This window comes from Meriones unguiculatus (genome assembly GCF_030254825.1).
Source record: "Meriones unguiculatus strain TT.TT164.6M chromosome X unlocalized genomic scaffold, Bangor_MerUng_6.1 ChrX_unordered_Scaffold_30, whole genome shotgun sequence".
NCBI classification, from domain to species: domain Eukaryota; kingdom Metazoa; phylum Chordata; class Mammalia; order Rodentia; family Muridae; genus Meriones; species Meriones unguiculatus.
Window position 1 is genome coordinate 15496644 of NW_026843706.1, and position 12940 is coordinate 15509583.

General features: G+C 39.3%; 1 long non-coding RNA gene across 1 annotated transcript in view; it reads right to left on the reverse strand.

Annotated features, from left to right (window-relative positions):
- The window catches only part of LOC132651487 (uncharacterized), a 73331-nt gene extending 60614 nt beyond the window's left edge, over window positions 1-12717 (reverse strand). The window contains exon 1 of the long non-coding RNA XR_009589127.1: window positions 12658-12717. This is a non-coding gene — a long non-coding RNA (uncharacterized LOC132651487). The remainder of the gene's footprint in view (window positions 1-12657) is intronic.
- Between the last annotated feature and the right edge of the window lie 223 nt (window positions 12718-12940).

Genomic DNA, 12940 nt, shown 5'->3' on the forward strand with positions numbered 1-12940 from the left:
TTTTCTACATGGTGTATAATAAGCACATATTATTTAGCCAAATAAAGCTATAATGTTGTCCTTTAATTTATAATACCAACAAAGAAACTCCATTGCAGAAAAATGATTTGGACTGTCACATTTACATACAAGAGCATATATAATTTTAATAGAAAAAAGGAAACTAACAAAATATCTAATTGATGGCATTATTATCCGTATTCTTGCTACATCTATAGGATGGGCCACTATCAAAATCCTAAAGCAATTTTTGTTTTTTATTTTGTTTTGTTTTGTTTTGTTTTACGCCAGGAGACACAAGAGGAGACAGTCATGACTAGGAGCCTGGGAGGAGGTTAAGCTCAGTGATTGCCGAGAAAGTGTGTGACCATGATGCTGACCTTCAAATGCCCACATCTGTATTTCCCAGTGAATGCTGGGTCTATCCACCTTCCCAAGAAGGGCTCCCAGGCTCCATATTCCTGCAGGGGTCCCCATGGACAGGGTTCCAACCTCCAACCCACAGCTCTACCTGCCTTACCAAGGAGGGCTCAAGGGCTCCAGGATCATCAGCTTCTGGCCAACAGTCCTACCCATCCTCCCAAGGAGACCATCAGATCCTCAGGATCACCCGGTTCTACCCTTCACCCCAGGGAGGGCTTCAGGACCCCAGTAACATCCAGCCTCTGACCCAGAGCTCTTCTTGACTTCTAAAGAGTCCAGTGGACACCAGTAAAGACCAACCAACACCAGGGACAACCACATAGCTAAAGACCCGCATAAGAACATATCCAACAAGAGCCAGGGCAATATGGTACCACCAAAACCCAACTATCCTACCACAGCAAGCCCTGGATATCCTAACACAACTGAAACACAAGAAAAGACTTTAAGTCTATTCTTATGAAGCTCATAAAGGCCTTTTTTTAAAAGAGGAAACGAATAAATCTGAAAGCCAGAAGGGCATAGACAGATGTCTTACAGACAGACACTAAAAGACCAGAAATGTCAGCCCCAAATATTTTCAACCATCATAGATAGAGAAAACGATATTCTGTGACAAAACCAAATTTAAACAATATCTGTGCACAAATCCAGCCTTACAAAAGATACTAAAAGGAAAACTCCAAACCAGGGAGGTTAACCGCACCCAAGAAAACAGAGGAAATAATTCCACTGCAGCAAAACCAAAAGAAGAGAAACCCACAAGCACACTACAGCCACCAACATCAAAATAACAGGAACTAGCAATCATTGGTCATTAATATCTCTCAATACCAACGGACTCAATTCTCCAATAAAAAGACTAGCAGAATGGATGCATAAGAAGGATCTATCATTCTGCTGCATAAAAGAAACTCATCTCAGCAACAAGGATAGACATTACTTTCGAGAAAAAGGGCTATAAAAAGGCTTTCCAAGCAAATGTACCCAAGAAACAATCTGGAATAGTATTACATCCCACCACATAATTATCAAAACACTAAATCCACAAAACAAAGAAAATATTTGTAAATGAAATTAATGAAATGGTAATATCTAATATCTAGTAAAATATCTATTAATATCTTAAAAATTCATTCATACATAATATATCTTATAAAATAGACTTTCTAATATCTAATAAAATTGACTTTCAAACAAAATTAATCAAAAGAGATGGAAAAAGACTTCATACTCATCAAAAGAAAAATCGACCAACATGATATCTCAATTCTGAACATCTATGCCCCAAATACATAGTCACCCACATTTGTAAAAGAAACATTACTAAAGCTTAAATCACACATTGATCCCTATACATTAATAGTGGGAGAATTCAACACCACACTCTCACCAATGGACAGGTCATTGAGACAGCAACTAAACAGAGAAATAATGAAACCAAACAGCTGTCATAAATCAAATGGACCTAACAAGTATCTACAGAACATTCCTTTCAAACACAAAAGAATATGCATTCTTCTCAGCATCACATAGAACCTTCTCCAAAACTGACCATGTAGTTGGTCACAAAGCAAGCCTCAACTGATGTAAGAAGATTAAAAATTTTAAAGCAGAATATTGAAAATCCTAAAAAACCAAATAAAAAATTAAATTAAAATATAGTATAAAGTAATAACTATAATACAAGGATCATTTTAAGACAGTGTGTAGTCATGGTATATGCTAACTTATAAGTGGATATTAGACATATAATATAGAATTAACATACTAAAATCTGTACACCTAAAGAAGTTAAGCAAGAAGGAGTGTCTTGGGTAAGATGTTCAATCCTCATTCAGAAATCCAAAGAGGGAGAGAACAGGAAACAGGACAGGAGCCTACCATAGAGAGCCTGTGAAAGACTCTACCCAGCAGGGTATTAAAGCAGATGCTGAAACTCATAGCCAAACTTTGGGCAGAGTGCAGGGAGTCTTATGAAAAAAGGGGGAGATAATGGAAGCTCAGTATCCTAGTGGGCTCCCTAGTAAGGGGAACAGGGATGTCTCTGACATGAACTTACTGGCTGGCTCTTTGATCACCTCCCCCTGAGGGGGGAGCAGCCTTGTTGGGCCACAGAGGAAGACAATGCATCCAGTACTGATGAGACCTGATAGACTAGGATCAAATGGAAGGGGAGGAGGACCTCCCCTATCAGTGGACTTGATGAGGGGCATGGGAGGAGATGAGGGAGGAAGGGTGGAATTGGGAGGGAATGAGAGAGGGGGCTACAACTGGGATAGAAAGTGAATAAACTGTAATTAATATAAAAAATAAAAATTTCCTGAACTCTGCCCATAGTTTGGCTATAAGTCTCAGCATCTGCTCTGATACACTGCAGGGTAGAGTCTTTTAGAAGCCCTCTGTGGTAGGCTCCTGTCCTGTTCCCTGCTTTCTCCCTCTTCTGATATCCATCTTCTTTGCCTTTCTGAAGGGGGATTGAGCACCTTAGCCAGAGTCCTTCTTCTTGATAAGTTTCTTTAGATGTACAGATTTTAGTATGTTTATCCTATATTATATATCTAATACCCATTTATGAGTGAGTATATACCTGTGTGTGTTTCTGCCTCTGGGATATCTCACTCAGGATGATCTTTTCCAGTTCCCACCATTTGCTTACAAATTTCATGATTTCCTTGTTTTTTTTTTATTACTGTGTAATATTCCATTGTGTAGATATACCACAATTTCTGTATCCATTCCTCAACTGAGGGGCATCTGGGTTGAAGGGGGAGATAGTAAGATCTGGAGAGGAGAGCTGCTCCACAAGGAGAGCAACAGAACCAAAAAACCTGGGCACAGGTGTCATTCTGAGACTGATACTCCAACCAAGGACCATTCATGGAGATAACCTAGAACCCCTGCACAGATATAGCCCATGGCAGTTCAGTGTCCAAGTGGGTTCCATAGTAATGGGAACAGGGACTGTCTCTGACATGAACTCAGTGGCTGGCTCTTTGATCACTCTCCCCTGAGGGGGGAGCAGCCTTACCAGGCCACAGAGGAAGACAATGCAACCAGTCCTGATGAGACCTTATAGGGTAGGGTCAAAAGGAAGGGGAGGAGGATCTCCCCCATCAGTGAACTGGGGGAGGGACATGGGTGGAGAAGGGGGAGGGAGGTTGGGGTTGGGAGGGGAGGGGGGGAGGGTGCTACAAGAGGGGTACAAAGTGAATACACTGTAATAAGTTTAAAAAAAGCTTAAAAAATAAAAATAAGTAAAAATAGGTAAAAGATACTGTGTGGACCCTACTAACGATTATTAGACATGGTCTCAGTTTTGCGGGAGTTCTTCAATGATTACTTGATAATACTTTGAATAGCAAACCATTAAGCAAACTTATTAAAGAAATATATCGATCAAGAAAATTGTCCATTTCATTTAGATTTTCAAATTTTGTGGCATATAGACTTTTGAAGTAAGTCCTAATGATTGTTTGGATTTCCTCAGTGTCTGTAGTTATATCCCCCTTTTCATTTCTGATTTTGTTGATTTGGGTGGTGTCTCTCTGCCTTTTAGTTAGCCTGACTAAGGGTTTGGCGATCTTATTGATTTTCTCAAAGAACCAGCTCTTGGTTTCATTGATTCTTTGAATTGTTTTATTTGTTTCCAATTGATTGATTTCAGCCCTGAGTTTGATTATTTCCAGCCGTCTACTCCTTCTTGGTGTGTCTGCTTCTTCTTTTTCTAGGGTTTTTAAGTGAGCCATTAAGGTGCTTGATTGAGCTGTCTCGAATTTCTTCTTGAAGGCACTTAGTGCTATGAACTTTCCTCTTAGCACTGCTTTCATTGTGTCCCACAAGTTCGGGTATGTTGTGTCTTCATTTTCATTAGGGCAACTGTTGGGTAGAGTGAATGGAATTTTAGGTAAGAACTGGGAAATAGTAAGAGCTGGAGAGGACAGGGTCTCCACAAGGAGAGCAACAGAACAAGAAAATTTGAACACAGGGAACTTCCCAGAGACTCATACTCCAACCAAGGACTATTCATGGAGATAACCCAGAACCCCTGCACAGATGTAGCCCAGGGCAGTTCAGAGTCCAATTGGGTTACATAATAATGTGAAGAGGGACTGCCTCTGACATAATCTGATTGGCCTGCTCTTTGATCACCTCCCTCTGGGGGGGGAGCAGCCTTACCAGGCCATAGTAGAGGACAATGCAGCCACTTTTGATGTGAACTGACAGACTAAGATCAGAAAGGAGAGGAGAACCTCCCCTATTAGTGGACTTGGGGAGTGGCATGCAAGCAGAGGGAGGAGGGAGGGTGGGATTGGGAGGGGAGGAGGGAGGGGCTTATGGGGGGATGCAGAATGAATAAAGTGTAATTGATGAAAAATTTAAAAAAAAGAAATATATAATTTCTGAGGTTAATTGCTCCCAAGATTTGATTTGATCATACTTTACATCGGATATCACACTAATGTTATAACATTAGTAAGATCATAAGTCAGCTCTAGTTCATGTATTAAACAGTGAAAATTACTGTACATGGCGTTTGCTGTATACATTCTATTTATAAATAACACAATGATGTCTTATGAGAGTCATGTCTGTGCTATAAATTTTACTGTGTAACTCCAAAAAAAGAAGAAGAAGAAGAAGAAGAAGAAGAAGAAGAAGAAGAAGAAGAAGAAGAAGAAGAAGAAGATACTGTGCCGAAAACATTAGGGAGCAATATATCACAATTAGCATTAATTATGATTCAAAGTAGTGGGCTACAGATGATTTGCATATTTCTGAATTTTACACATTTTTCTATAGTGTACTTAAAAAAAACCCTACTTTTTAAAACTTTTAATTTGTTTTTAACTTTAGGATACAAAGTAACAGTTTTCATTGTGGCATTTTTATAAACACTTTGCTTTGCCTAGCCCTATGTCCCACCATCTGTGTCCTTCCCTGTGCCTGTCCCCCTACAATCTCTTTCCACTTTCATGTTTCCTGTTGTGTACACTGCCTGTCCTGCTACAGCGATTTAAAAAATACCCCAATAAATGTAATTTAAGGGAGAAAGGCTTATTTGGTTCATAATTCCAGGTTTTACTCCTTCATTGCTGGGAAGCCAAGGTGACAGAGGGCAATAAATTAACATATGCATGCACAGCTAGCTTCTTCCAGTCTCTGACTTGAACTCAGTGGCTGGCTTTTTGATCAGCTCCCTCTGAGGGGGGTGCAGCCTTGCCAGGCCACAGAGGAGGACTTTGCAGCCAGTCCTGATGAAACCTGATAAACTAGGGTCACATGGAAGGGGAGGAGGACCTCCCCTATCAGTAGACTAGGAAAGGGGCAGGGAGGAGATGAGGGAGGGAGGGTGGGATTGGGAGGGAATAAAGGAGGGGACTACAGCTGGGATACAAAAAAAATAAACTGTAATTATTATAAAAATTATATATATATATATATATATATATATATATAAAATAAAGAACAATATCTGTTCTTCCAGAGGTCATGAGTTCAGTTCCCAAAAACCACATGGTAGCTCGCAACCATTTATAGTGTGATCTGATGCCCTCTTCTGGCATGCAGGTGTACATGCAGATAGATAGATAGATAGATAGATAGATAGATAGATAGATAGATAGATAGATAGATATGTGTGTGTGTGTGTGTGTGTGTGTGTGTGTGTGTGTGTGTGTACACACATAATCTTTTAAATTTTGAAAAAGAAAAAATGGAAAATTCTTGTTGATAGGAACATGGGGTGATACTTATTTCTATATATGTGGTTTTCTGTACATTTTTTTATTGCCCTAAAACTGAAAAATAAATCCAATGAAATGGCTACAATAAATATTTCTACTTTTTGGTGCATTTGATATCTGAGACCACGGGACTACACAGTCAGATCCTAGACCTGGAGATAGCTTTTACCACTCCTTTCCTCCTGACCTCCAGAGCCTCAGGGGATTGCCAATGCAGTGATACGAATGATACTGTTCTCTTTATTCACGGCATGCCAAAGAATAATGTATGCTATTTACCTTCTTTGCCACTCTACTTACTGTATGCGGCTAATATCCTAGCCTGTCTTTAACTCAAATCATGTCTCAGTGCCCACCCTAGTATCTTATATACAATACCCTCTCAATAGATATTTTTGAGACTTTTAAAAATAGGTAAAGATGAAACAGTGCATAACTTTGGAGGAGAGGGACATGGATACCAATAATTCAGACTAATTGGCCTTTTTGGTAAGCACAGACCTGTCTTCAGCTTGTCTAATTCTTAAAACTGTGCATTACTGTAGTAGTCTTGGAGGTAATAACACCCTCTAGTGGAAGAGGGTGGCATGGGCAGCGAGGAAAACAACAAAGAAAAAAATTGCTTCAAGCAGATCTTTAAAGTGAAAGTATGCAAGCCATCATCGTAAGTGTAATAGTGAGGACCAAACAAACTAAAGACATGACAGTGGTAAGCTCAATGTGACATAAACATATAAACTTACCTGTGACACAACAGGTTTATTTGTTTTAAACTTAATAAACATACCTCATCTAATTGCAAAAGACTTACAAATTAATTCTGAAGATCAGAATTCATGTTACTTCCTTCAGGTTGCTGTGGTTAGTGTTATAGCTGAGAAAAGATTCTGACATTTTCAGTAGTACAAAAAAGATAACATTTTTCAACTATGAGAAAAAAAAACATCTTGAGAAAAAAAAATCTTGGAAAAAAAAATCATTCTTAAAAGATCCCATAATGGAAAACATTTTTCATTAAAGAAAATTAATTTTAAATATTTAATGGATGGCTGGGTGATGGTGACACATGCCTTTAGTTCCAGCACTCAGGAAGCACAGGTAAACAGCTTTTTGAGCCAGCCTTTTCTACAGATCATGTTCCAGGACAGCCAGGAATACACAGAGAAACCCTGTCTCACAAAACAAAAAATAATAATAATAATAATAATAAATAAAATAAAAACTTTTAACCAGAAGGGAACTGTCCTCACTTGTGCTATCACACAAGACATTGTCTTTGGAAATACAGATTCATGAATAAAAAATCAGGAGCTTATACGTCTCAGCACCTGAGATGTTCACTTTTATACTGGGTAGTCTGGTCTTTTTCAGACTTTCTGGGGCTTTGAAATGTCATGAGTTCTGCTCAAGATAGTTTTGGAAAATTCACCCAATCTATCCCCAGAACACCACAACTTTTCCAAAAAAGTAATCATGTAAACTAATTTGTATATAAAAATGTAAGGGTCAGGAGAATGGTGTTGTAAAATGCCATCTTCTAAGCATGATGGAGCCATGGCAATCAAAACTCAGAGCAGCTCTTCACACTAGCACTAAGATCATACAACTTGGTTCTTCTTATCTGAGATGTGGTTCAAAGAGCCATACCATATACTCCATTGGCAACTGACAGATTCTGGGAGACTTGGGGAGGTATAGTACCCAGTTGTGTGTTCAGTGATAAGTCCACCAGGCTCTGATGGTTAGTTCCAAACTCATGCCACCCATACTTTTCTAGTTAAAGTCTGTGGGACACTAAGCAAAACAAAACCTAGTAAACCTGGGAAAGATATTAAGGAAGATGCAAGGCTGTTAAAAGGGTAGGAGAGAACTATAAGATAATAGGGGAAAATAACCACATACCTTTATATTCATATGAAATTGACAAACAGAAATATTTATTGTTTTTAAAAAGACAGTTTTTAGAAAAGAAGTTTTAGAACAGTTTTATGAAGCATTTCAAGATCCTGTAAGATACCCTGGAATGTCTAAAAGATGAGCTTGATATTTAACCTTGGCTGATAGGTTCTCCTCTTCCTGATTCACTGTTTCCACCTACAAAAATGACAATGAGTTATGGGCCTATTCTCTCACAAGTTTCTCAGTTTATATACTGAGAGAACACGTGGTATCTATGAAAAAAAATATTGCTTTCCCCAGACAAAAAGAAGGTATGTATAACACAGATAAAGTAATTTAACTAACTCTAAAATCCCCTTATGCCAGGGTCTGATGATTGTTCAAGGTTCCTGAATAAACTGCATTGAAAAAAAATCCCCTTATGCTAGTAAACATTCTAAACATCATCAACAAAATATGAAATACAATTATATTATCTTATAAAATAGACATATAAAATTACTTTAGGTAACAGAAACACATGAATATTGCTAAACTTACATTTGTAGATTGCAATGCTTGCATAGGTATAAATCCAAAATCCAAACATAATTGCCTTTGGAAAAGAATGAAGGAACTGGCCTTCAAAACTATCTTTAGTTTCTATGAACAAAGAAGCCCTTCTGAAGTACTGATGTGAATTCAGGAGTCTGAGAAGATAATGTTATGATTTCTGCTTGGTTCCTGGCTGAAATGTTTCCTTCTGCAGCGAGATTAGAAGTGAAGCAGTGGGAGGAGAGAGACATAAGGCTCTCTTGTTGGGAGTACATCTTGTCCCTACAAAGCTATTTCATTTGCAATCACAATTTGGTGGATTCCTTTTGATAGAATTCATTTATTGCAACTGTCTCTATAAAAGCTTTAACTATTTGCATCAAGACTCAGTGGAGAATCTTAGAATTAAGTCTAACTACAAATAATAGTTCTATGAGTCATCATACTCTCAGACCAAGGGAAGGTGAGCGAGCATCCAGGTTACTGTTTTGCCTGCAGGATGAAAAGAACATCCAAAGTACACTGGGAAAGAATTGAATTATTATAAAAAAAATTCTAGGAGCATGTTTGAATGATTGTATACCATTCAATATTCATATCTTGAAATTCCAACTCCCAATACGATGATATTAAGAGGTGGAGTCACAGGAGAGAGAGGAAAGAAGGCCTATAGAAAAAAGAGAAACTGAGGGTGAGGGCATCTCTGTGGCAAGCTGGAGACCTAAGTCAGGGTAGGCTCCTAGGAGGATATGAGGGAGAATCAAGCAGAGACTCCTAGTAGCAGAGGCCATAGAGACTAAAGAGGACCCTCCTTAACTAGACTAGTCTGTTAGTACAGGGAGGGGAACACCAAACCACCCACAAAACATTTTACCCAAAACTTACTCTGCCTAAAACACGTGCAAGGATAAAGACAGAGCAGATAGAGCACAGACTGGGGGAACACCCAACCATTGCCTGGCCCAACCAAAGATCCACACTATGGGAGAGTGCCAACCACTGACACTATGAATAGTGCTTTGCTAAACTTGGAGATGGGAGCCTGACAGAGTTGTCCTGAGGGACTCTACCCAGCAATGCCTCAAAACAGCTGCTGAGACTCACAGCCAAACATTGGGTGATATGTAGCAAGTCTCTTAGAAAAGTGGGAGGAAAGAGAAAAGGACCTGAAGATAACAGGAGTTTCACAAGAAGTCCAACAGAGCCAACTAACCAGAGCCCAGATGAGCTTGCAGAGGCTTAAGCATCAACCAAGGACCATGCATAAATTGGACCTAAACACCCCCCCCCACACACACACAAAATGTAGCCAATGGGCACCTTAGGCTTTATGTGGGTCCTCAAGTAAGTAAAGTGGGGACTGCATCTGACATGGACTTTGCTGCCAGTTTTTTGATCACTTCCCCTGGCAGACCACAGGAGAAGAGGGCACACTCAGTCATTATGCTACTTGAGGAGCTGGGGTGGATGGAAGAGGGGATCCCCTTTTTCTCAGAAAAGGTTGGGGTAAGGAGGCTGGGACAAGAAGGGAAGGTGGGATGGGGCTACAATGAGGATATAAAGTGAGTAAAAAATAAATAACTTTAATTCTAAAAAGGTGGAGTCACTGAGGAAAATTATAAGGATGTTGCTTTCATGAATGGGATAGTAGCCTCACAGAACAGGACAGCCTCACAGAACTCTTTTTGCCATGGGAGGAAAACACAGCAAAATGACAACACTGTGAATTCCGAAATGAGCTCTCAGCATAACTTGGCAATTGTTACATCTTGATTGTTTCCATTATTTATAAATGCATTATTTAAATGCATACTTAGGTGTTTGCAACTTTGCTCAGTGAAACAAAGTTGGGAGCTGTAACCTATTGGAGAAACATAGTTTATGAAGGCTCCAATAAGGGATTTTTTGTTATAAAAGTCTCTCCTTCCCATAACCTCTATAGTTGTTCTGACCTTTCAATATTTTGTCATTCTACAAACATAGAAAATGACATGCCATCTTAATGAGCATGGACATCCATCCTTCAGAATCCTTTATAACTCACTCTGTCTAGAATTCTGTTATGGTGGATACAATCTATTAAAACAATAATCCATCCAGTTACTTTGTACATTTTTAATTTGTGTGTAGGTGTGTATCTGGGTGGAGTGCATGTCATGTGTGTGCAGGTTCTTACAGGGGCTAGAAGAGGACATCAGATCTCCTAGATCTGAAGTTACAGAGAATTGTGATCTTTCTGATGTGGGTGATGGGAACCTGACTCAGGTGCAGTGGAAGAGCAGCAAGCCCTTTTAACTACTGAGTTATCTCTCCACCCTCTTGGTATTTTATTATCGTATCTCCCACTGAGTAAAGCAGAAACCAAAATTTGAAGACCTATCTTAAAACTGGAAAAGCCTTACGGAGTGCTTTGTCTTTTGCAAATAATGAAGGCATTTTTGCTAATTTTCTGTTGACTTGTATTAGTTACTTATCTTGTTGCTATGACCAAATATATGACATGAAGCAACTTAAGAAAAAAGGTTTATTTTGGGTCACAGTTCATAGTATATTATCTATTATGGTCGGAGAGCATGCCTCGTTGCACACATCTCAGCAGATCAGAATTCAAAGATAAGAGAATGGTGGCAACCAACTGGCTTTTTCCCTTTTCTATTTTTATTCAGTTAGGAATCCAAGACCATGAAATGGTGACACTCTCCACAGGGTAGGTCATCTTGTCTCAGTTCTTCCTCTCTTTAAACACCCTTAAAATTACACCCCTAAGTGTGCCTCACTAATGCCACAGGCATTTCATAATCGGATCAAGTTGACAATTAAAATTAATCATCACAAGATATAACTTTAAGAAAACATAATTTTGTAATTTATATGCTGAAAATAATGTAAACAAGCTGCAATATTTTACTTTACCTGGGGCAGATTATTAAGATTAAAAAATGGCAAGCATAGAGCTCTACACGTCTTAGGGAAAGGGGGCTGGAGAGATGGCTCTTTATAAAGGTCCGGGTTCAATTTCCAGCACCCACATGGCAGCTCAGAACTGTCTGTATCGCCAATTCAACAGGGCTCTGACACCTTCACACATAAAATAAAATTAAATAAATTATTTAAAAAAAATTAAACTCAAGCTACTAAATTAAAGGTTTACATTAAAAAATGTTCAAGTTAGTGTTAATCCTTCCCCTTGGGGTGAGGGAAACCCTTAGGGAAAGAACCAGTTGTTCTTGTTGTCCTTTTTTCTATCTCCAATATTCAATTGCTACTCAAAAATCACTCCTGCTTTGCTATTAACTAATAGGATTCCCAGGATAAGTTGATAACTATTACCCTAACAACAACAACAAAAATAGGTTTTCTCCCTCTGTTGCAGTGGCTCCCCCACCTGACTTGTTGCAAAGAAGCCCATCACCAGGCCTCCCTCAAAGTTTACTGACAGAGGAAACAAGAGGCAATAATATTCTGATCTCTTGGGGATAAACCCGCTATTCCCACCACTCTCCCTGATATAGGAAACTATATGAAATCTATTTAACCCTAAAAGAAGTCAATAGGCCCTTTAATCTTTGCTCCTCTAGTTATCAAGATCCTTTGTCAAATTAGACGCCAATCCACTTTCCCCTCTACTTGTATAGGTTTCCACCCTTTTACGGGGAAGAGACACCCCCTACTACATACAGTATGTTATCTCAGTCAGTCCCCTGCTAGACCCAGTATCTGAGAGAAATGCCTTTGCTGATTCGACTGCCTCTATAGAAGTATTGCTAGCCTCTGTCAAGCAAGTGGATCAATTTCACTCACACACACACACACACACACACAATTATAAAGGGCTTCACGACTGCTTCCCCCACATCTCCCCTGCTCAACTTCAGAGGATAATAAAAGCATGCTCTTCTTGTGCATCCATTCTTACTACCACAGCTCTACAAACCATGGGCACTAGCTCCTGAGTTCTCAAATCCTATGCCCTACAGCAAATTGATGTCATCCACATCCCCCAATTTGGCCAACAAAAATATGCCTTTGTTACTTACTGTAGACACATACTCACATTTAGAGAGAAAACTCAAAAAGGCTGATTCATCATATGCTCTCCATCTTTGCCATCATGACCATTCCTCAACAGATAAAGAGGCTGGACATCAGAAGAAGGGGAAAAGAGGGAACAAGTCAGGAGCCTGACACAGAGGATCTCTGAAAAGCTCTGCCCTGCAGACTATCAATGCAGATGCTGAGACTTATGGGCAACCTTTGGGCAGAGTGCATGGAATCTTATGTAATAAGTGGGAAACAGTAAGATCTGGAGAGGACAGGAACTTCACAAGGAGAGCAAC